Source organism: Meriones unguiculatus (genome assembly GCF_030254825.1).
Source record: "Meriones unguiculatus strain TT.TT164.6M chromosome 16 unlocalized genomic scaffold, Bangor_MerUng_6.1 Chr16_unordered_Scaffold_43, whole genome shotgun sequence".
Lineage (NCBI taxonomy): Eukaryota > Metazoa > Chordata > Mammalia > Rodentia > Muridae > Meriones > Meriones unguiculatus.
The window spans coordinates 1,347,431-1,370,794 of NW_026843701.1; the positions used below are offsets into that span (position 1 = coordinate 1,347,431).

General features: G+C 43.2%; 1 protein-coding gene across 1 annotated transcript in view; it reads left to right on the forward strand.

Annotated features, from left to right (window-relative positions):
* LOC132651434 (sperm motility kinase X-like) overlaps positions 1-23,364 on the forward strand; it is a 150,566-nt gene that overhangs the window by 87,621 nt on the left and 39,581 nt on the right. The gene's annotated exons all lie outside the window — the stretch shown is intronic.

The following is a 23,364-nucleotide window of genomic DNA, read 5'->3' on the forward strand; positions in this document are numbered from 1 at the left end:
AGAGGAGGACCTCACCTATCAGTGGACATAGGGAGGGACATGCATGCAGAAAGGGGGAGGAGAGTAGGACCGGGAGGGGAGGGGCTTATGGGGGGATACAAAATGAATGAAGTGTAATTAATAAAATTTAAATAAAAAATTTAAAAAAAAGAATAGTGCTACCTCAAGATCAGCTACACCACTCCCAGGCATATACCCAAAATATGCTAAAGTACACAGGAATGACATTTGATCAACCATGTTCATAGCAGCTTTATTTGCAGCAGTCAGAATCTTGAAAAAACTCATGTCCCTCAACAGAGGAATGGATACAGAAAATGTGGTACATTTAAAAAATGGAATACTACCTAGAAATTAAAACAAGAAAATTATGAAATTTATTTGCAAATGGTAGGAAGTAGAAAAGAGCATCCTGAGTGAGGTGTCTCAGAAGCAGAAAGACACAAATGGTATATACTCCCTTATAGGTGATTTTAGACATATGATACAGGATAAACATACTAAAATCTGTACACCTAAAGTAGCTAAGCAGGAATAAGGACCCTGGATAAGATGATCAATCCTCAACAAGAAAGGCTGATGGGACAGACATCAGAAGAGGGAGAAATCAGGGAAAATAACAGGAATCTACCACAGAGGGTCTCTGAAAGACTCTACCCAGTAAGGTATCAAAGCAGAGGCAGAGACTCATAGCCAAACTATAGGCAGAGTGCAGGGAATCTTATGAAAGTAGGGGAATATAGAAAGACCTAGAGAGGATGGGAGCTGTACAAGGAGAGTTACAGAATCGCAAATTGTAGGCCTAGCATTCTTTTCTGAGTCTGATACTCCAACTAAGGACCATTCATGGATATACCCTAGAACCCCCTCACAGATGTAAACCTATGGCTGTTAAGTCTTCAAGTGGGTGCCCTAGTAATTGGAACAGGGGCTGTCTCTGACATGAAATCAGTGGCTGGCTCTTTGATCACCTACCTCTGCGTGGTGCAGTCAGTTCTGATGAGACATGATATGCTAGGTTCAGATGGAAGGGGAGGAGGACCTCCCCTACCAGTGGACTTGGGATGTGGCAGGGGAGGACATGAGGGAGGGAGGGAGGGATTGGGAGGACAAGAGGGAAGGGGTTATATCTGGAATACAAAATGAATAAACTGTAATCAATAAAAATAAATTAATGCTTTAGGGGCAGGCAAAAGCCAGCAGTACGTGTCCCAGAGTCCCAGATTTGCCCAGTAGCTGCACCATCCTCCCAGGGCCCGAGTCTGCTAGACACCATACTAGCTCCACAGGATCGCCATCAATGACGGTACGGCCCACCCAATCCCACAGTGACAGAGAATACACTATATACTCACCAAAACCAGGGAGAAATGTCATACAACCTAGACACACCAGGCACCGGGTCTCCTAAGCTTGGAGAGCACAGTGAAGAGACCCCAGAACTTCCCAGAAAGCATCGGGACTAGCGACCCAGTCTCCAGTTAAAATGGGACTTTCTAACTTGGTGGTGGAGCAGCACTGAGCTGGCAGGGCACAACAGCCCTCCAGTTTAAGACTAACCAGGGCCAAACTAGAGATCAGAGAGCCTGCTTACTCAGATCCCTACTGATGTGACCACCTTGATATCTCCAGCTGCAGCAAGACCTCAGAACCTGGCAGTGACAGCAGCACAGAACTGGCAGAGCACATCAAAGAAGCAGGGCCAAACCAGAGAGCAGAGAGCCCAGATACCCCAATCTCTGCCAAGTGACCTGCTTGTACGTGAGTGCACCCTTGAGAATCTGCAGATCCCCAGATCCTGGATCCTTCTAAAACAGAAGCCAGGCATCGTACCCCCTCCCACCCACATACCCACTTTGGGAAATAGAGGGGCACTAGGGACATTGAAGTTCCTGCTCTGTGGCTCTAATTGAGGAGTTAAGGCAGTTAATGCCAGAAATTGTTCTGCAATCATCACTAGCGCCTGCAACATATACAGTGCAGAGCCCCTCCCACACACTCAAGGGTTCAACATTAGCCATCACTCTGTCCCTCGAGACATACGTCCACACACACACACACAGACACACACATACACGCACGCACACACACACAGACGATTGTATTTGCCCCGTTTGCACCTGCATACTTTTCTCCCACAGGTACAGCTAGTCCTCAGCACACACTGAGAGTTCTCAGCTTCCTGAAGAACATTCCAGACGCCAAAGAGAGACAGTACCAGTCTGATCTGCAGAATCCAAAAACAAACAGGGAAGGTTTCAGATAAGCCAATGGCCAGGGGTAGGCAAAAGAACACTTCCAACATAGATCAATACATCATGACTTCACCGGCAAACCCCAAAATCGATGGATACTCCAATTCATCAGAAGCACAGGAAAATGATTTTAAAGCCATGCTTACCCAATTATTTGAGGCTCATAATGAGGAAATGAACAAGTCTTTCAAAGAGCTGGCCAGTCAATTGGAGGCAAAGAAAGAAGAAATAGACAATATCCTCAAAGAAACACAGGCAAACATAGCCAAACAAATAGATACACAAGTAGAGGAAAAATTAGTGGCATATAAAAAGGAAATGAACAAAGAAATAGAGGCCATCGTAGAGAGACAGGAATCCAAACTCAAACACATGATAGAAATGGTGCAAGGCATGAAAACAGAATTAGAATCAATAAAGAAAACACAAACTGAGAAAACCCTTGAGCTGGAGAACTTGGAGAAAAGATCAGGAACCACAAAAGTAAGCATCACCAACAGAATACAAGAGATGGAAGAGAGAATCTCTGGAGCTGAAGACACACTTGCAGAAATGGATACTTCTCTCAAAGACAAAGTAAAATCAGAAAAGTTCCAATCACAAAATATCCAAGAAATCAAGGATGCTATGAAAAGACAAAATCTAAGAATAATAGGAATTCATGAAAAAGAAGACTCCAGGGTCCAAAGTCCAGAAAATGTTTTCAAGAAAATCATAGAAGAAAATTTTCCCAATGTAAAGAAAGAGATGTCCATAAATATACAAAAGGCCTACAGAAGTCCAAATAGTCTAGACCAGAAAAGAAACACATCATGTCACACCATAGTCAAAACACTAAATCTACAGAACAAAGAAAAGTTATTAAAAGCAGCAAGGGAAAAAGGCCAAGTAACATATGAAGGTAGACCTATCAGAATCACGCCGGACTTCTCATCAGAAACTATGAAAGCCAGAAGGGCCTGGGCAAGTATCATGGAGACTCTAAGAGATCACAAATGTCAACCCAGACTACTATACCCTGCAAAGCTTTCAATCAACATAGATGGAGAAAACAAAATTTTCCATGACAAAACTAAATTTATACAATATCTACACAGCAAACCATCCCTACAGAAGATACTAGAAGGAAAACTCCAATCCAATGAAAACAAATTCACCCAAGAAAACAGGGCATACAGATAATATCCCAACAAAAAATGAAAAGAAAACAAGCAATGAAACAGGGTTAGATCACCGACTCCATTACAAAAGGACCTAACATGCATTGGTCACTATTATCGATCAATATCAATAAACTAAACTCACCAATAAAAAGACACAGGCTAACAAAAGGGTTACAGAAACAGGATCCAACATTCTGTTGCATCCAAGAAACACACCTATGCAACAAAAATAAACACTACCTCAGAGTAAAGGGCTGGAAAACTGTTTTTCAAGCAAATGGTTCCAGAAAACAAGCTGGAGTAGCCATCCTAATATCTAATAAAATAGACTTTCAACCCAAGTCAGTCAAAAAAGATAGGGAGGGCCACTATATTCTCATCAAAGGAAAAATCCACCAAGAGGACATCACAATCTTGAATATCTATACCCCAAATACAAGAGCACCGACATTCATAACTGAAACATTATTAAAGCTTAAATCATACATTAATCCTAATATCTTAATAGTGGGAGACTTCAACACTCCACTCTCACCAAGGGACAGATCAACTAGACAGACACCAAATAGGGAAATAAAAGCACTCACAGAATCCCTAAATCAAATGGACCTAATAGACATCCACAGATCGCTTCACCCAAACTCAAAAGAGTACACCTTTTCAGCACTGCATGGAACCTTCTCCAAAATAGACCATATAGTGGGTCACAAAGCAAGCCTCAACAGATACAAAAAGATTGAAATAATCCCTTGTATACTATCTGACCACCATGGACTAAAGGTAGACATCAACAACAACAGAAACAACAAAAAGCCAACGCGCACATGGAAACTAAACAACTTACTACTCAATGATAGCTGGGTTAAGGAAGAAATAAAGAAAGAAATTAAAGACTTCCTAGAATTCAGTGAAAAGGAAAGCACAACATACCCAAATTTATGGGACACATTGAAAGCAGTGCTCAGAGGAAAATTTATAGCACTAAGTGCCTGCAAGTAGAAATTTGTAACATCACATACAAACAACTTAATGGCCCAACTGAAAAACCTAGAAAAAAAAGAAGCAGATACACCCAAGAGGAGCAGACGGCTAGAAATAATCAAACTAAGGGCTGAAATCAATCAATTAGAAAAAAATAAAACTATCCAAAGAATCAATGAAACAAAAAGCTGGTTCTTTGAGAAAATCAACAAGATAGACAAACCCTTAGCCAAACTAAAAAGCAGAGAGAAACTATCCAAATCAACAAAATAAAAAATGAAAATGGGGACATAACCACAGACACTGAGGAAATCCAAACAATTATTAGGTCATACTACAAAAGCCTGTATGCCACAAAATTTGAAAATCTAAATGAAATGGATAATTTTTCTTGATAGATTCCATCTACCAAAACTAAGTCAAGATCAGGTAGAAAGGCTGAATAGCCCTATATCTCCCAAGGAAATTGAAGCAGTCATTAACAGTCTCCCCTCCAAAAAAATCCCTGGGCCAGATGGCTTCAGCGCAGAATTCTATAAGACATTCAAAGAAGTGCTAACTCCAATTCTCCTCAAACTATTCCACAAACTAGAAACAGAAGGAACACTGCCAAACTCATTATATGAAGCCACAGTCACCTTGATACCTAAACCACACAAAGATCCAACAAAAAAAGATAACTTCAGACCTATCTCTTATGAAAATTGATGCAAAAATATTCAATAAAATACTTGCAAACTGAATCCAAGAACATATCAAAGATATCTTCCACCATGACCAAGTAAGCTTCATCCCAGGCATGCAAGGGTGGTTCAACATATGGAAATCCATCAATGTAATCCACCACATAAACAACCTGAAGGAGAAAATCCACATGATCATCTCCTTAGATGCTGAAAAAGCAGTTGACAAAGTCACACACCCATTCATGTTTAAAGTCTTGGAGAGATCAGGGATACAAGGCACATACCTAAAGATAGTAAAGGCAATATACAGCAAGCCTATAGCTGACATCAAACTCAATGGAGAGAAACTTAAATCAATCCCACTGAAATCAGGAACAAGACAAGGCTGCCCATTGTCTCCATATCTCTTCAACCTAGTACTTGAAGTCCTAGCCAGAGCAAAAAGACAACTAAAGGAGATCAAGGGGATACAAATCGGAAAGGTAGAGGTCAAAGTGTCACTATTTGCAGATTATATGATAGTATACATGAGCGACCCCAAAAATTCAACCAGAGAACTCCTTCAGCTGATAAATACCTTCAGCAAATTGGCAGTATACAAAATCAACTAAAGAAATCAGAAGTCCTCCTGTATACCAAAGACAAAAATGCTGAGAAAGAAAGTAGGGAAACAACACCCTTCACAATAACCACTAATAACATAAAGTACCTTGGTGTGACTCTAACCAAACAAGTGAAAGACCTGTTTGAGAAAAACTTCAAGTCTCTGAAGAAAGAAATGGAGGAAGATATCAGAAGATGGAAAGATCTTCAGTGCTCATGGATTGGTAGGATTAACATTGTGAAAATGGCCATACTGCCAAAAGCAATCTACAGATTCAATGTAATTCCCATCAAAATACCAACTCAATTCTTTACAGACCTTGAAAAAAAGATCGTTGGTTTGCCTGTGGTGTATATGCAAGATTAGAGTCTCACAACAGCGTAATGCAGCCATGACCATTCAGGCCTTTACAGCCATTGAAGCGGGACAGTCTCCCCAAGCATGGGAGCTAAAATGTTATGCTCAGGATGTGAGGCTAAGCACTGCACTCAGGGTCAGCTGCTCTCAATCCAGGGAAGAGCATGTCTGATTGCATGAGGGTTGATGCCCCAGGTCCTGCCTCTGAGAAAAAGGTATCGGACCGGTCTGATGCTCTTTGGGTGGATGACACCTAAATAAACATTGGTACAAAATCCCAATTTATTTCTAATATCAGAGATCAGACCTCTACTCTTGCCTGATGCGTCTAAAACAAAAAGGGGAGCTGTAGAGAGCTGCGTAATGCCGCGCCTTTAAGATGGAGCTGGTTTCCGCCTTCCACCTTCCCGATGGTGAGTGCTCCCTGTCACAAACAACTCCATATTTGGCTAAGGCTGAGGATCTGGCTTGCTTCCATGTATGTGGACCTATCTGCATTGCCCACGTGGCAAGCTTGGGTTGGCTACCCAGAGCCTATTTAAGCTATGGGCTGGCTTTCCCCAGGGTCAGAAGATTGTTCAAGGTTCCTGAATAAACTGCATTGAAAAAAAAAAAAGATTCTCAGCTTCATATGGAGAAACAAAAAACCCAGAATCTCCAAAACGATCCTGTAAAACAACAGATCATCTGGAGGTATCTCCATCCCTGATCTCAAGCTGTACTACAGGGCAATAGTAATAAAAAACTGCATGGTATTGGCATAGAAACAGAAAGGAGGATTGTTGGAGACAAGCCCTGAGAAACTTACGACCTTTTCTCAATCCCCCCACCCTGCTGCACCTGGTTGCTTGACAGTTACAGAGATCTGCTAACTGTGCCTTGACTTCCTATAATAACTGCAAAGTGTTCCAGGCCCCGGGCCAAGAAGATTCTGTAACTTCCACCCTGCACCTTCCTGAGTTGAGTGGCTCTAAGGTAGGACTTTCCAACCTGCCCCTCCCTGAGTTGAGCGGCTCTAAGGTAGGCCTTTCCAACCTACCCCTCCCTGAGTAAAAAGGATTCTGCACTGTGCTCATCCCTCGCCCCTCCCCTATCTTAGGCTGGCCTTAAAAGCCTACTTTGGTTCAATAAAATTTGACTCTTGACAAGTGCACATTTGCTTGAGTCCTTCCTTTCTCCCACTCATCTTTTACAGGCTGCGACCCCCTTCGCCCCCACGAATAACAAGGTCCTGTGGGTCGGGGCAGAGGATCAATGGAACCACATAGAAGACCCAGAAATAAACCCACACACCTATGAATACTGGATATTTGACAAAGAAGCCAAATCCATTCAATGGAAAAAAGACAGCATCTTCAACAAATGGTACTGGACCAACTGGATGTCTACATGCAGAAAAATGAAAATAGATCCATATTTATCACCCTGCACAAAACTAAAGTCCAAGTGGATCAAGGACCTCAACATAAAACCAGATACTCTAAATCAGTTGGAAAAAAAAGTGGGGAAGAGCCTAGAACTCATTGGCACAGGAGACAACTTCCTGAACAGAACACCAACAGCCCAGGCTCTAAGAGCAACAATCAATAAATGGGACCTCATGAAACTGAAAAGCTTCTGTAAAGCAAAGGACACTGTCATCAAAACAAAATGACAGCCTACAGATTGGGAAAGAATCTTCACTAACCCTTTATCTGACAGAGGCCTAATATCCAGTATATATAAAGAACTAAAGAAGCAGAAAAGCAACAAACAAAGTAATCCCATTAAAAAACGGGGAACGGAGCTAAACAGAGAATTCTCGAAAGAGGAACATCAAATGGCAAAGAAACACTTAAATAAATGCTCAACCTCATTAGCCATTAGGGAAATGCAAATCAAAACGACCATGAGATTTCACCTTATACCCATCAGAATGGCCAACATGAAAAACTCAAGTGATAACACATGCTGGAGAGGTTGTGGAGAAAGGGGAACCCTCCTCCATTGCTGGTGGGAATATAAACTGGTACAACCACTTTGGAAGTCAATCTGGTGCTTTCTCAGGCAATTAGAAGTAGTGCTACCTCAAGACCCAGCTATACCACTCCTAGGTATATACCCAAAATTTGCTCAAGTACACAACAAGGACATTTGTTCAACCATGTTTGTAGCAGCTTTATTTGTAATAGCAAGAATTTGGATATAACCCAGATGTGCATCAACGGAGGAATGGATACAGAAACTGTGGCATTTTTACACAATGGAATACTACTCAGCAATCAAAAAGGAGGAAATCATAAAATTTGCAGGCAAGTGGTGGGATCTGGAAAATATCATTCTCAGTGAAGTATCCCAGAAGGAGAAAGACAAACATGGTATATACTCGCTTATATAGACCTACAAGATATGATAAACATAATGAAATCTACACACCTAAAGAAGATAATCCAGAAAGTGGACACACGGGCGAAGATGATCAATCCTCATTTAGAAAGACAAATGGGATGTGCATTTAAGGTATGACAGGCATCTACCACAAAAGGCATTTAAAAGACTCTACCTAGCAGTGTTTTAAAGAAGACACTAAGACTCATAACCAAACCCTTGGCAGAGTGCAGGGAATCATATGAAAAAAGGGGAGTTAGTATGATACTGAAAGGATAGGAGCTCTACAAGGACCAAATATATACGGGCACAAGGTCTTTTCTGAGACTGACACTCAAACAAGGATCATCTATGGATATAACCTAGAACTTCTGCTGGGATGTGGCCCGTGGTAGCTCAGTAACCAAATAGTTTTCCAAAGTAAGGGGAACAAGGACTATTTCTAACAGGATCTCAAGGTCAGGCTCCTTGACTCCCCCCCCCCAGGGGAGGAGCAGTCCTGTTAGGTCACAGAGGAGGACTCTACAGCCAGCCCTGAAGATACCTGATAAAACAGGGTCAAATGAAAGGAGAGGAGGTCTTTCCCTATCAGTGGACTTGGAAAGGGGCAGGGAGGAGACCAGGGAGGGAATGTGGGGTTGGGGAGGGAATGAGGGAGCAGGATACAGTGAGGACACAGAGTTAACAAAATATAACTAAAAAGAAAAATAAAATTAAAAGAAAAAATGAAATAAATTAATAAAAAATTACGTGGTAATGGTATAGAAATAGAATGGTGGATCAATGGAATTGAATAGAAGACCTAGAAATGAGGCCAATTACCTACAGATATTTGATTTTTAACAAAGAAGTCAAAAATTCAGAATGGAAAAAATATAGCATCTTAAACAAATGGACCTGGTATAAATGGATATCTACAAGTAGAAAATGCAAATAGATCCAAATTTATACCCTGCATAAAACTAAAGTCCAAGTGGATCAAACTCCTCAGCATAAAACTGGACACAACAGATCTGTTAGAAGAAAAACTGGGGAAGAGCCTTGAACTCATTGGTACAGGAAACAACTTCAGGAACAGAACACCAACAGCACAGGGTGTAAGATCAACAATCAATAAATGGGACCTCATGAAACTGAAAAGCTTCTGTAAAGCAAAGGACATGGTAGTCAGAACAAAACAACAGCCTACAGATTGAGAAAGGATCTTCACCAACCCTATATCTGACAGAGGGCTAATATGCAGAATATATAAAGAACTCAAGAAGTTAAACAGCAAAATATCAAGTAATCCAATTAAAAAATGGGGTACGGAGGTAAACAAAGTATTCTCAATAGAGGAATATCGAACAGTAGAAAAGTACTTAAAGAAATGCTGAATGTCCTTAGTCATCAGAGAGATTGAAATCAAAACCACCATGAGATTTCACTTTATACCCATCAAATGGCTAAGATCAAAAACTCAAGTGACAACAAATGCTGGAGAGGATGTAGAGAAAGAGGACCACTCCTCCACTGCTGGAGGGAATGTACACTTGTACAACCACTTTGGAAAGCAATCTGATCCTTTCTCAGAGAATTAGGAATAGTGCTTCCTCAAGATCCAGCTATACCACTCCTAGGCATATATCCAAAAGATGCTCTCATATACAACATTTGTTCAATGATGTTTGGTCCAGCTTATTCCTAATACCCAGAACCTGGAAAACATTCCAGATGACTTTATCTCTTTAAGTGATAAGCCTCTATGCAGGTTAAAACAGCAGAATCAGGATCCCTACGGAAACTCCAGATGTCAGTGTGCCCACTTAACCCATCCTAGAGGAGTCAAGCACAGGAGGAGGTAAGTCATCTACCATTGATTTCTCCACAGGAAACATGGGTAACAAGGGATACGCCCCATGACTGACTTCTATAGAATCATTATCAGAGTGGGGCCTTGTGTCACAATCATGCCCAAAGCTGCCCAGGAATGAGTAGCCCCTTTGGGCCAAGTTTTATGGAAATTCCTCAGCTGTACTCACTCATTCATCTTTCTCTTCAGGGTCTGGTCCAAGGGAGATGTTTCCCCTCACTGGGTAGAGATGAATCACCTCCTTCTTCTACCTTCTCTCCCTAATATTGTGTTTCCTGCTTATCCTATATCCCTGTGTCCCTCCCAACAAAGGAGACACAGTCTCACTGCTGGTGGTGAAGGGACATTTATTGTGGGGAGTCTTATCATAACCATATCTATCTCTTAACAGGGATGTACCAGGAACCTGGAAGGAAATGGGCATCACTTTGGATGGAATGAGGGAATGTTGCTCTGCTTTGGCAGGTGGGTATTTCTTGCCTGTCCTAGAACATGGCATACAAATGTCTTAGTCTGCAGAATTGGAACTACATTTTATTCCTGTCCCACTTTAGGGGTCATGTCTAGACAGAGCCCTGATAATCACAGAGTAGGAGCATTTAGCCAAGCTATCTACTTGGGTATCCTGCTGTGAGAGTTATATTTGCTGTTGTCATGGACAACTACCAGGCAGAATCCCTACTCTCTGAAGGGAAGAATGTCCACTCGGAAGGGGTTGAGTTCCAGGCCTGGTCTGTGGGAATCACAGTGTAGCATCACTGAAAACACTAAGTTTATCCCCATTGTATGAGAGAAGATTCCGTGATCTGGTCCAACCGTGACACTGTTCTGCAGGTAGTGAGCATGAGGATGCTGAAGCCTCCTTCTATTGCAAGGAAAGTGGTCATTGAACTCACAATGCAGATGAACAAAGGGGTAGTGACAGAGAGCTGAGGTGTGGATTGAGAGGCATCTTGTGGCAAGCCACACACCTCTCCCCTCTGAACCACTTTCCCCAAACTACTATAGAAGAACAGTTTCTGCCAAAGAGGGTGAACATATTAAACCTGTTTGGAATTACAGCTATTTCCACAATCCACCTGTTTAGACTGTAATGGGCTGAAGAAAGATGAACTCAAGGATGCACACAGCCTGCAAGGAAAATCAGCCTAGAGCCAGTGATTTCTTATTCATGTGACCATAGCTGCAATACATCAGTGGGAGACTCCTAAGGCAAATTTTAGTCCTTATGAACCTCACTGAAGCCATGACATGTTAAAGGGCCACATGTGTGCTGTAGCTAGGTCAGTGAGTCTCAGAACACACAGTCAAAGGGAATCAATGACTCCAGACCAAGGTGATGGTCTCTAAGATGGTAAAAACAGAGGTTCAGCCCAAGATGTAACTTGGGTCTGATGGGGATTTTGTGTTTTTCTTCTACTCAGTGAGAGGTGTTGCTCCTTATAGCCTTTTACCTGTTGTAATAGGAGTCTGCTGAGGACCAGCCCTACACACAGCTTCTGTATCCTTCACAGCCTGCCTGATGGTGGAAGCAAAAGCAGAGCAGTTAGTGCAGATACTTGTAGCAGTAACTTCACACATGTCATTTCAAAGCTGTCCACAGGCATTTACCTCACAGAGAACAAAGCTGAGTCCATGAGATTACCTGTACCTTTCTCCACAGTGAGCCTTTTGACAAAGCCACAGCGACCAGTGTGGCTGGGTCCCTTGGAGTCTCAGAGGTCACCTCCAGATCTTCTGTTGGTCACCCTTTCTCTCCTAATATCTGTAGGTTCTTTTGGAGATGTACTGTTGTGGAAGCTTAGTTTCACCATGAATGTGAATCCTGTCTCATGTGGACAAGTGTAAGTGAGTTCAAGTTCAAACCTTGGGATGCCTATGCTTAAACATGTTGATGGATAACTTTTCCTTCTTTCCTCCCGGGGTCCAACTCCTGTAAAGTGTCTAGGCATCAATGAAGAAATCATTTCCTGCAGTCAGAGGTCCCTGAAGAAAACCTAATGATGTCATCATGGTTAAAGTCACAGGGTAAGACAGTGGGCCTCATCCTTCCTCATTAGTCCCTGAATCCACCAAAAACTAAGTTGCTATTATCTACCAAGGTTACAGGTCTTGGGCTGGGGAATGTGGAACTCTTGGCCAGCTTCTTCATTGATCCATTACATTCCATTTCTTGTAGTCTCCTAGCCACATCCTGCGTCATATTCCCTGTTAATTCTTGGCCTGAAGACCTGCACACTCAGCACTACTACCAGTGATACAGAGGATCACCTCAGAACTTCCTGCTCTACCAGGAGACTAGCATGTCCTAGCCTGTGCTCTAGAGGAGGGCAGATGCTCCACACAGCATCAGGAGGACAATGTAATGGATTCTATTCCATCATCCACCACCATCCTCACTTCTCAACAAGATCTGAGGATAACAGGAGGACCCCATGGGAAAGCCTCCCAGTAGATGTGTTAATGTCGAATTCCCACCCCATTTTAATATGATTCGATTCCAGCAGTTCACAAAGGTCACTTATGTCTATCTATCCTCACAAATGATCCCAGAAACCTGCCTGAGCAGACGAAGAAAGTGTCTTAGCAGAGCCTTGGCAAGTGAATTTTATCTTGCATTACTTTTGGACACTAGAATAGATCTCTTGAGAAGGACCTTGGCCATAATCTATTCCCAGACCACCACTAACATGAAGATGGTGAACTGGAAATCATCTGGTTGGACCAGCTTACACTGAAGAATTTTAATTAAATTCTGAGTTATTTAACCTTATTTACGTAAATTGACATTCAGAGCATTTGACACTTGACTGATAGAAATCCAAAGAAATATACAACAGTTGCTTCTCTTAATGTGAGAGAACTTTTCATGTCATCTATAGACTCAGACAAAACCCCTCTGATGACCAAATATCAAATGTAACAACTGATGCAGCCTAAACCTAGAAGAGGTAGCAGGGGGCAGAAGAGAGTCATCAAGACCCTGCACTTCCTCTTCTAGCACTCCACACAAAGGCACAGAGATACAGAAATTCCTAGAGGGAAGGAACACATTCATGACACAAAGAACCTACCAGAAAACCCAGCACCAGACCCACCTAAACTTCATCAAGTGATTTTGTCAAAGGCATCCAAGGAAATCAAGGCACAGAAAATGATCTGTCCACAAATGGACGCAGTCAGGTGTGGCAAAGCAAACAATTGGAAAGCTACTGAAAAATGCATACCACCAATGTTACAGCTGAGCATTCCCAAAGCCAAGCTGCATAATATTCATGTCAATGTGACAGAAGAAACCTACATAATGATTACACGTCAAGAAGGACAACCCCTAGCAAGTAAGCACAGATTAGATGGACTGTGGATATGGGAGCTCTGAGGCCACCAAATGAGATAAACAAAGGTTGAACTCTGGCTTGAGCTGATACTTCTTTAGGGCATCAAGGGAGAACCTGACCCCTGCCACATCCTGGAGCCACAAAAATCACTGTCCTGAGCCAAGATAATGGTGTACTGCCTAGCAGCACCAAGGGAATGTCCTGGCAGACTGGCAGAGGTGCTCTCTACCAGTCCTTTCCTCTACTGGCCATGACCTTACCCCTTCCCAAGAATACTACATGAAGATGTAGAATAGGAACAGAACAGTCACTACCCAAGGCTTGGTGGTTACTTCAAGCTCTGACTGATTGCTTTGCTTTTGACTCCCAAATCCCTCAGCCCAGTAGAAGGATAAGAGTGAGCATGGTAAATACATGGTACATGCTGTAGCTTGTGAATTTCCGTGCTGCTGCTCCTGGAAACCAGATAGCCTAGAGCTGCACAGGCCTCATCACTTCTCCATACACACTGCTAGTTATGAAACCATGGAAAAGACACCACCTTCCTGCTGCCCCACAAAGGCTGCAAGGCAGCAGGCTGAGCTATACACTTCACAGCCCCAACATGGCTATGTGTCAGGCCAGGATGGAGACTTACAGCATATACTACCTAAACCTGTAGAGATTGGGCCTTGACTGAGACTTTTTTTTTCCTTAGCTTTTCTTTTTTTTTTTAATGCAGTTTATTCAGGAACCTTGAACAATCATCTGACCCTGGGGAAAGCCAGCCCACAGCTTAAATAGCCTCTGGGTAGCCAACCCCAGCATGCCACGTGGGCAATGCAGATAGGTCCACATACATGGAAGCAAGCCAGACCCTCAGCCTTAGGCAAATGTGGAGTTGTTCGTGACAGAGAGTACTCACCATCGGGAAGGTGACTGAGACTTTTATGCACTCATAAGCACACATATTCCACAACTCCACACACAGGTCTGGATGCTTCTCTCCCCACCCTCTATTCAACACACACCAGTGAGTCAAGATTTGACTCACGTTTTCCCACTGCTCTCTCAAACACCATTGGCAGCAAAAGGCCCTGCTTGAATTCCCCTCCCTTGACCACCTGCTCAAATGCAAATGCACATGCTCATGTTAGAACTGGCTGAACACATCCCCACAAAGCACCATTTACCTTCCTCTATGTCAGGCTTTGCTGTTTACCAACCATGCAACTCTACATATATTGGGCACCAGCTGTTTTTAGAGCAATCTGGCAACTCCACATACTGAGCTTCTACTCAGGCCCTACAATACACGAAGGCCCTCTTATTCCCACCCAAACCACACTGCTAAGCTAAGGACCATACTAGACAATCCCCTGCCACAGTCTTGCAGTACATGTTGGGTGGAAGCAGAGGAAATGTAATGAAGTGTCTGATGCCAAGCAGTGTCTATGGATGGGAGTTGAGGTCGAGGATATAAGAAAGAGAAAATTTTCAGGAGAAAATGGCCTGAGAAACACCCATTAAAGTGTCAGTGCATGTGTGGATGTGGCAACCAGGACAGGGACATTAAGCAGGCCGATGACTACTAGTGTATATTGGTGTTATCAAGGGTGTGTGCATCAGGGCCTAATATCAGAAGTTTAGAAGGGGCAAAAGGCAGGGATGTGTTCAGCATATTCTGGAAATTACTGTGTATTTTGGGGGGAAGTGGAGGAGTTGGGCCATTTAACAGAGCATTACAGCAGGTACAACACTTGAGTTGAAACTGAGGAGCATAGAATGGCTAGTGTATAATATGTGTGTGGTTTTAAGTGTCCCACAGGGCCAGGTACCTAGCAGGGCATGTAGCAGCAGAAACAGGAGGAGGAGGAACATTCTTGGCCTGATATTTAGAAGTGTGAGTTTATATGTTGTGGATGGTGTGTTGGGGAGATGTTTTGCAGGGCCTGATGACTTCCATTTTATCTGCATCATCAAGTGGTCTAACTGGGCATGATGAAGAGCAGTGTATATTGTGTGGCTGTGGGGTGGGAGGCTGTTGGTTTGATGTATGGTGTGATGAGCATGATATCTACCACATTATATGGACTGGAGAGAGGATGTCCACTTGCATCTGATGATAACACTATAACAGTGTTATAGTGGACAGTGGGGTGGGGTGAGCAGCATAGCCTGATCCCTACAAACTTCCATGTGATAGGCATAACCCTCCCCCTGTTAACATCTTCTATATATTAAAATCTAAAGTTAGGAAGATCACCCCTTACCCACACAATAGAACTCTCTGGAGATCAGGCCTGGAACAACACCTATTTAACACCTCTTCTGCAATCCCACCACCAAGGTAAGGTACCAGACTCTGCTAGACATCCCTCTAAACACAATATCAACTGAGATACAATGGTCAGCATCAGACCCTGTTGGACACTCTACTTCCTGTCAATGACACACATTTTCTGTTTGGTTCAAACACTCCTGGAATCCTCCTGCTCTGACATACAACACTAGGTATAATCCAGTGCTGGACACCACACCCATATCACCTTACTTCCATTGGCAGCTCATGTGGTCTGCTGAACAACATACATGCACTCGTACACATGTGTGTGGGAACACAGGCACACACATGTACTCACAAAATTACACAAACACACACCTCAAATTCATTTCTAAGTGTCGTACCAATCTTGTCTCCCCTTCAAACCACACATGGACTCCTAGGTATCAGGCCTTACTGTACAAACCCTCACACATTCCTCATATTTATCTCAAGCTATTGGATCATTAATATCCCCCACCTAACCCCAAATCAACTACTATTTAGCAGGTTATGTAAGATTGTCTCTTACAACTGAACCCAAAATACATGCCTAGCTATTGGGCCCTGCTTGACTCTCACACTACTGAAGATGCACACACACTGCTGGTTGTAGTTTGCAGCACAACATTCTACTGTGCGAGTATCAGGGCCTGCTGGATAACACATCAAATCAACAAATATAAACTTGAGGATGTCAGACATGCTGGGCATTCTGACATTCTTGCATCTGATGATAACACTATAACAGTGTTATAGTGGACAGTGGGGTGGGGTGAGCAGCATAGCCTGATCCCTACAAACTTCCATGTATCAGGCCCCACTGCTAGTTACCAGGCCACACTGAACACTATGCCGTTCCTAAACTGCAGTGACATGTAAATGCTGAGTATCAGGTTCACTTGAATACCACTCTTCCAGCCCACATGACATGCTAGGTATCGTACAACCTTGACAACCTCTTGCCCCAATATATGCTACTGGCCAACAACACTGCAATATTTAAGGCTCTACCAGACACCCCTGTCCCTGACACATGCAAGCTCCTAAGCATCAGGCCCTCACTGCCACTCTGTGCACATTGCACTCATGCACACAATACTAGGCTTCGAGCCTTAACACCCACCATTCTGCTGCGGTAGAAAGTAGCATGGGGTGTTAGTGTGGCTGAAAATTAGCATCCCTTCCGGACAGGTATAGGAAGAGAAGCTTGTTAGACAAGGCCTGTTGTCAGGAATTGTGTACAATTTAGTATTGGGATTCCTGAAGGAGCTGATACATAGTAGTGCATAAGGGCTTAGGATTTGTCCAGCAAGGCCAGAAACCAAACAGTGCATTTCAGGCTCTGGTGACAGGGGAAGGAGTGTCCAAGGGACCTCATGACTGGCATTGCAGGGGAGTGTTGGCAGTAGGGTGGGGTATCTAGTAAGGCCTCTAGGGGTGCAGGTCTTCACACTGAGATGACTCTGTCTGGGGGTTGCTGGGAAATGCCCTGGAATATCATGAACACAGCAGGTTATGACAGGTGGCAGAGGTCAGGAGATTTCTAGGTCAAGAAGACTCAACACCCATCAAGTTTCTGTAGGGTACAAGGTGTCCAGCAATGCCTGATATATAGCCCTTCATGTGAAGCAGTGGTGTTGATGTTTTAAAGAGCTCTGTGTGTTTGTGTGTGCACATGTGTATGTCTATGTATGTGTGTGTGCACGTGTGTATGTAGTGAAGGCTTAGAGAGTGTGCTTCACTGCTGTTACCTAGCAATGAATGTGAGGCTGAGATGGGGTGCACTTGGATAGAAATGAAGTTTGAAAGCAGCAGTCAATGTGGGGTTGTTGGTTAAGGTGTCTTTAGAGTCTGACATCAGCAGTAAATCTAGGTTTCAGATGCAAGGGAAGGAAATGCATCAAGGCTTAATATAGAGCAGAGTGTTGCGAAAATATGGGCCTGCAGGGCATACCATGAGGTTCATGAGTGCTGTCTGCTCCTTCAAAAGCCCCACGGAGAACTCTAGGTGTGTCCAAGGTGACTGAAGCTCCTCCCCTGCAATGCCACATACACTAATAAGTCCCTGCTGTACACCACCCTGCTACCCACCACACAGTGCTCAGTCCAAGTGCACAATTCTCACTCCTGGCACCCATGTGCACACACTGCTGGGAATCAGGATCTGCTGGACACACAGCCTAAACATCACTGCAGTGCCACATACAATGGTTTATATTAAGACTCCAGTGTATCTCCCATTCAGTGTTGGGTGAAAGAAAGGGGGACAATACTGGTTGGAACAGTAGGCCCCTTCCAAGATCTCTTGATGACATTTCTTGCTAGTGTGCCCTCACTTACAGCCACAGCCCCACAATCACATATACGGTGAGGTGTCAGGTGCCGCACCACACAGCCAAAGACTCAGCACACAGGTATCAGGTACTGTTAGGTTTCCAGCCCGTTTTCAGCCAAAGTTTCAAGTCAGGTCCTCCTAGGTATAACCCTACAGCTAATGCCCCATATACACAGTCAAGTGTCAGGTCCTTTCCCTACCTACAGTCAAACACACACACACACACACACACACACACACACACATACAGTCAGGGCCTGCTAGTTATAACACCCCAATAAAATTCCCACATTCAATGCTGTGGTTCAGCTCCTGCTAAGTAACCTTCTCCACAGACAGCTCCATATTATACATATATGTCTAGGTGCCATATCTTGCTAGCCATTGCCTGTCCCATAGCCAATCTGCCACACACATATATACATAACCACAAATGCCCATGCACACTTCCTAACACTATCTAGCAGTTACCATACCGGCCACATAGTAATTCCTTAGAACCAAACCTAACACATACCTCTCAGGATCAGGTTATGCTAGGTAATCCTTAACCCACATCCGAAGCCCCACATACACAGACACAGATGACTAAATGTTATTGTCTTTATTTTTCTCACAGCCAACTTTCCAAACATGGCTAGGTGTTAGATCCATCTACGTGGACCCTATTTAACCACAGCAACCCCAAAATCACACATACATGCACACATATAAAGTGACAAGCATGCATGCTCACACACAATCACAAAGTGACAAGTATGCAAGCTCATGCACAGAAGTGGGTGGTATCTAGCTAGGTATTGAAGTGGAAATTTCTGCTTTCTTTGAAGACTGAATGTGTCATGTGATATTTTGCCACAAGCTTGGTATGTGATGTTTTGCCCAGGTTGGATTATGAGATGGGCATGTGATGTTTTCTGTGACCCCTCAGGAGAGAGGGCTCTGACTTTAGCCAGCTGAAAACCTCCATGGGTGGACATTAAGGAAAGGGCATATATAGAAGCCAAGAAAGATTGAGATGAAGCTTTTGTATCAATATTGCTGTGCTCATCTTTGTTTTTCCACACTTGACTTCCCAGAGAGAAAGGTTACAGTGGTGTCTTATTCTGTCTTGGCCTCTATATATGTCCTTTCCTCAAAGTTCCCCATGGATTTTCTCAGCTGACCAAAATCATGCTTCTTGCAGTTGAGGGGTTACAGCAAAACATCACATGCCCTCTCATGAGCCAAACTTGGCAAACCATCACATGCCCAGCTTGCAGCAGTACAACACCTGACAAAATTCATTCTTCCCAGAAACAGAAATTTCCACTTCAAGGTATCCCTCCCCTTGGAGCTGAAGCACAATACAGAGGGCTGGGTCTTAGGGCCTGCTAGGTACTACCTCTACCATTGCCAATCCTTCCTCCACACACATAGACACACACATGACTAGGTTTCACGTCCTATATTTCTGCTCCATTAATGCCAAGACCCAACCCCACTGCAACTAACAGGATCTACAGTCAAAGGCCAAATTTATGGCCATGTGTCAGATCATACTTGTTAACACCTCCCTTGTAGCAAAGCTCTATATACACATGGTATAACCTCATGCTAGATATACCCTCCACCATAGCCTGTGTCACAGGTGCACATAGGATCAATGTTAGGTCCTTCTCGCTGTCCCCTAGCTGACAACCAAACCCATGAAAACACATGGATGTACACACACACACGCACACACACACACACACATACTACCACCACCACCACCACCAACAACATACTAACATGTGTTAGTATGTTCATGAACAGGATTATATGTCCCCTATCAAAAGCCATAAAAACACATACAGTTGTGCACTCATGCACAGGACTATATTTCAGGTCCTGACATCTTCCCCTCACAGGAAAAGCCTCAACTCATGTATGGCTAGGAACCAGGTTCTCTAAATACCTACATCCCTACATTAAATTCCACAAGCAGCTGGATGTCAGGTCCTGCAAGTTTCTTCCTCCCAGGTAAGCAAATACAATACACAGAGCAATGTGTCAGGGCCTTCTGAGTTCCTGATTCTGAATAGCAAAATTCCATTACATAAAAACTGAGTGTGGTTGATGGGAGAGAGTAGAAAGAGAGTACCTTCAGGTAGAGGAGGTATCATAACCATAGTCAAGGCTGTCCTCTACACACAGACACACACACATAGACACACACACACACACACACACACACACAGGCATACACACGCTACTAGGTATCAAGTCCTGAATATTATCCCCACACAGACAACTAATGTTCACATATGTGTGGAGGTTACAAGTCCTTCTAGATATCTATAACCTACACTTAATGACACACATATGGCTAGGTATCTGTTCCTGATAAGTTCACTCAAATACACAGCCAAATCCAGGAAATATAACCCTGAATATGTACACAGTGATAGGGGTCAGGGCCTCCTTGATTCTCTCTTCCCTATAGCAAAGCCCTAAACATAGAAACTCTCATAAACTCTCTTTCTCTCAATCCCTCTCTGCCTCTCTCTCTGTCTTTCCATCTATTCCTCTCTCTTCCTCCTCTCTACCCCTCACACACAAAGCACTAGATATCATCACCATAACCTAAACACACACACAGAGACACACACACACTACTAGACATCAGGTACTGTGTGTTCTTCCTCACAGACAAAGCTTACATACACATATAGAGGTAGGTGGCAAGTCCTTCTCTATATCACAAATCTACAATGAAAGCCATGCATATGGCCATGTATCAGATCCTGGTATGTTTCCACAAATACACAGCCAAATCTAGTGTATATCGACTGAATACTTTCATGGGGTTTGGTGTCAGGGCCTCCTTGATTCTCCCTTCCCTTCAGCAAATCCCAATATATATGCATTAACTAACTCTCTGTCCCTCTCTGTCTCTCTCTGTCTCTCTCTGGCCAGCCCTTCCTTCCTCCATCTTTCTACACCTCAACCCTCTTCTCTCCCTTTTCTCCCCCTCACACAGAGCACTTCTCACCTGCAAGGAACTGCCTCTCCTGCAGACAGAGCCCCCAACCTTAATTAGATATCAAGACCAGCTAGGTAATGCCTGAAAGTTTTACACAGGAACAGCTATACAGGCTTGAGATTGCTTGGTTCCCTTTCTCCTGAAGGGAAAGCCAAACTTATACATACAAGTCTACCTGTCATGTCCTGCTACATACTCCTTCTCCATCTAGCTAAGCCATATATATATAAGTACCCAGCTAGGAGTTCCATCCTGCTACATCTCCCCTCCATTACAACAGAACCCGCATATTCATACAAGCCACATGTCAGGTTCTGCTTTTTATCTCTTCTGTTTCAGCCATGATTCATAGATACACACATTGGTAGGTGACAGGTCTTACTAGAAAAGTCCTTTCCGTACTGCCATAGCCTAACATATAATAGGCTGGGTATCATCTCCTGCTGTGCATCTTCTAGCCTTCAGCCACAAGTCACCACACACAGTTATGTTTCAGGTCCTGCTGATTACAAACATTCTTAAAGGAAGAAGCCCATACAGACATAAACATAAACAAACACGCACACACACACACACACACACACACACACACACACAGAGAGAGAGAGAGAGAGAGAGAGAGAGAGAGAGAGAGAGAGAGAAAGAGAGAGAGAGAGACCTAGGTACCATGTTATATTACATATCCCCTCTTCTAAAGCTGAAGCCCCATAGGAAGGCCTAACTTTTAAACCCTGTGAGGCATGAGGCATGCTAATTCTTTGGATCAGTCCATACACAGAGGACTAAGTTTCAGATCCTGCTAGTGTATATGCAGATATCCTGGCTCATGAGATCAGAGGATGTGTACCTTTCTGAACCTGCCCACAGAGTAAATCCTGGAGTATGGTTTGTGAGATCAGAATAGATATCCCTCACATCCTTTAGCATCACCTCATTTATCCCACCTAAAAATAAGCACCATTTTTCTCTGCAAAACTGAGATGCAGGTAGCACACACCAAAGAAGCTCTAAGAACATCCAAGCAAGAATGGCCAAGCACAAACCAAAGCACTCAATACAATTGTGTCAGAAAGAATTAACAAATTAAATCCAGATGAGCAAGCCCAATACAAAATCAGAAGTAATAACAAAAATACAGGAGAACCCAGCCCCTCCACTACATGATTAATTCCTATGTAATGCCCAACTGCAAGTGTTGCTTAAAAACTTCAAGACAAAGTATTGAATGACTTTATCGTGTCATTCTTTTTTTTCTAGAGAAGTCAAAGCTGATTGTTCTTCATGGAATTAATAACACAAAGTGTTAAGTGAAACATATGAAAGGCGAATGTAACAAAAAGACATAAGTACTAGAGGAAAGCAATGCTGGAAATAAAAAGTATCCCAGAAAGACATGCATGGTATGTGCTCACTTTCAAGTGGACATTAGCCATACAGTACAGATAAGCATGCTACAATCCACAGACACAAAGAAGCTTATAGTTAACAAAGAGGACAAATGGAGGCTGTTTGAATCTCACACAGAAGAGGAAATAAAACAGATATCTGAAGTACATGGAGGAAGGCAACTTGGTAGGAGATGGGTAGGAGAGAGAATGAGGATGGAGATAACATGTGTTTTCTGCAGACTGGGAGAGAGAAAGGAAATAGGTGAGGGGGAATCTCTTGGGTTGGAGGCCTCCCAGCAGTGCACAGTTGGAGTATTCTCAGGTGCCCCATGTCTTCTCCTGAAGGCTGAATTCCAGAGCCGGCTGGACTTAGAATGAACAATCATCAGTCACAAGGGCAGTGGGTCCCATGTGGGGAAGGAGGATAGGCTTTTATATAGCTGCCATTTCTATGCTTCTATTGAAGTGGCAGTGGACATAAAGAAAAGGTGAGGAAGTGGTACCTCTGAAGAACTCAGAGTGTGATGGCTATTCTTGGTTGTCAGTATTGGAATTAAGTACTATCAAATCAACTAGGCATACTTGTGAGGGATTTTTTTCATATGTAATGGAAAGACCCACTCTAATCCTGATCTTTGAAGAGGGCAGATATGCCTCTATTCCAGATCTTTTGAGGTCAGAAATGAGACAATTAATCTGGTCATTGGCATGAGAAACATGGAAGAC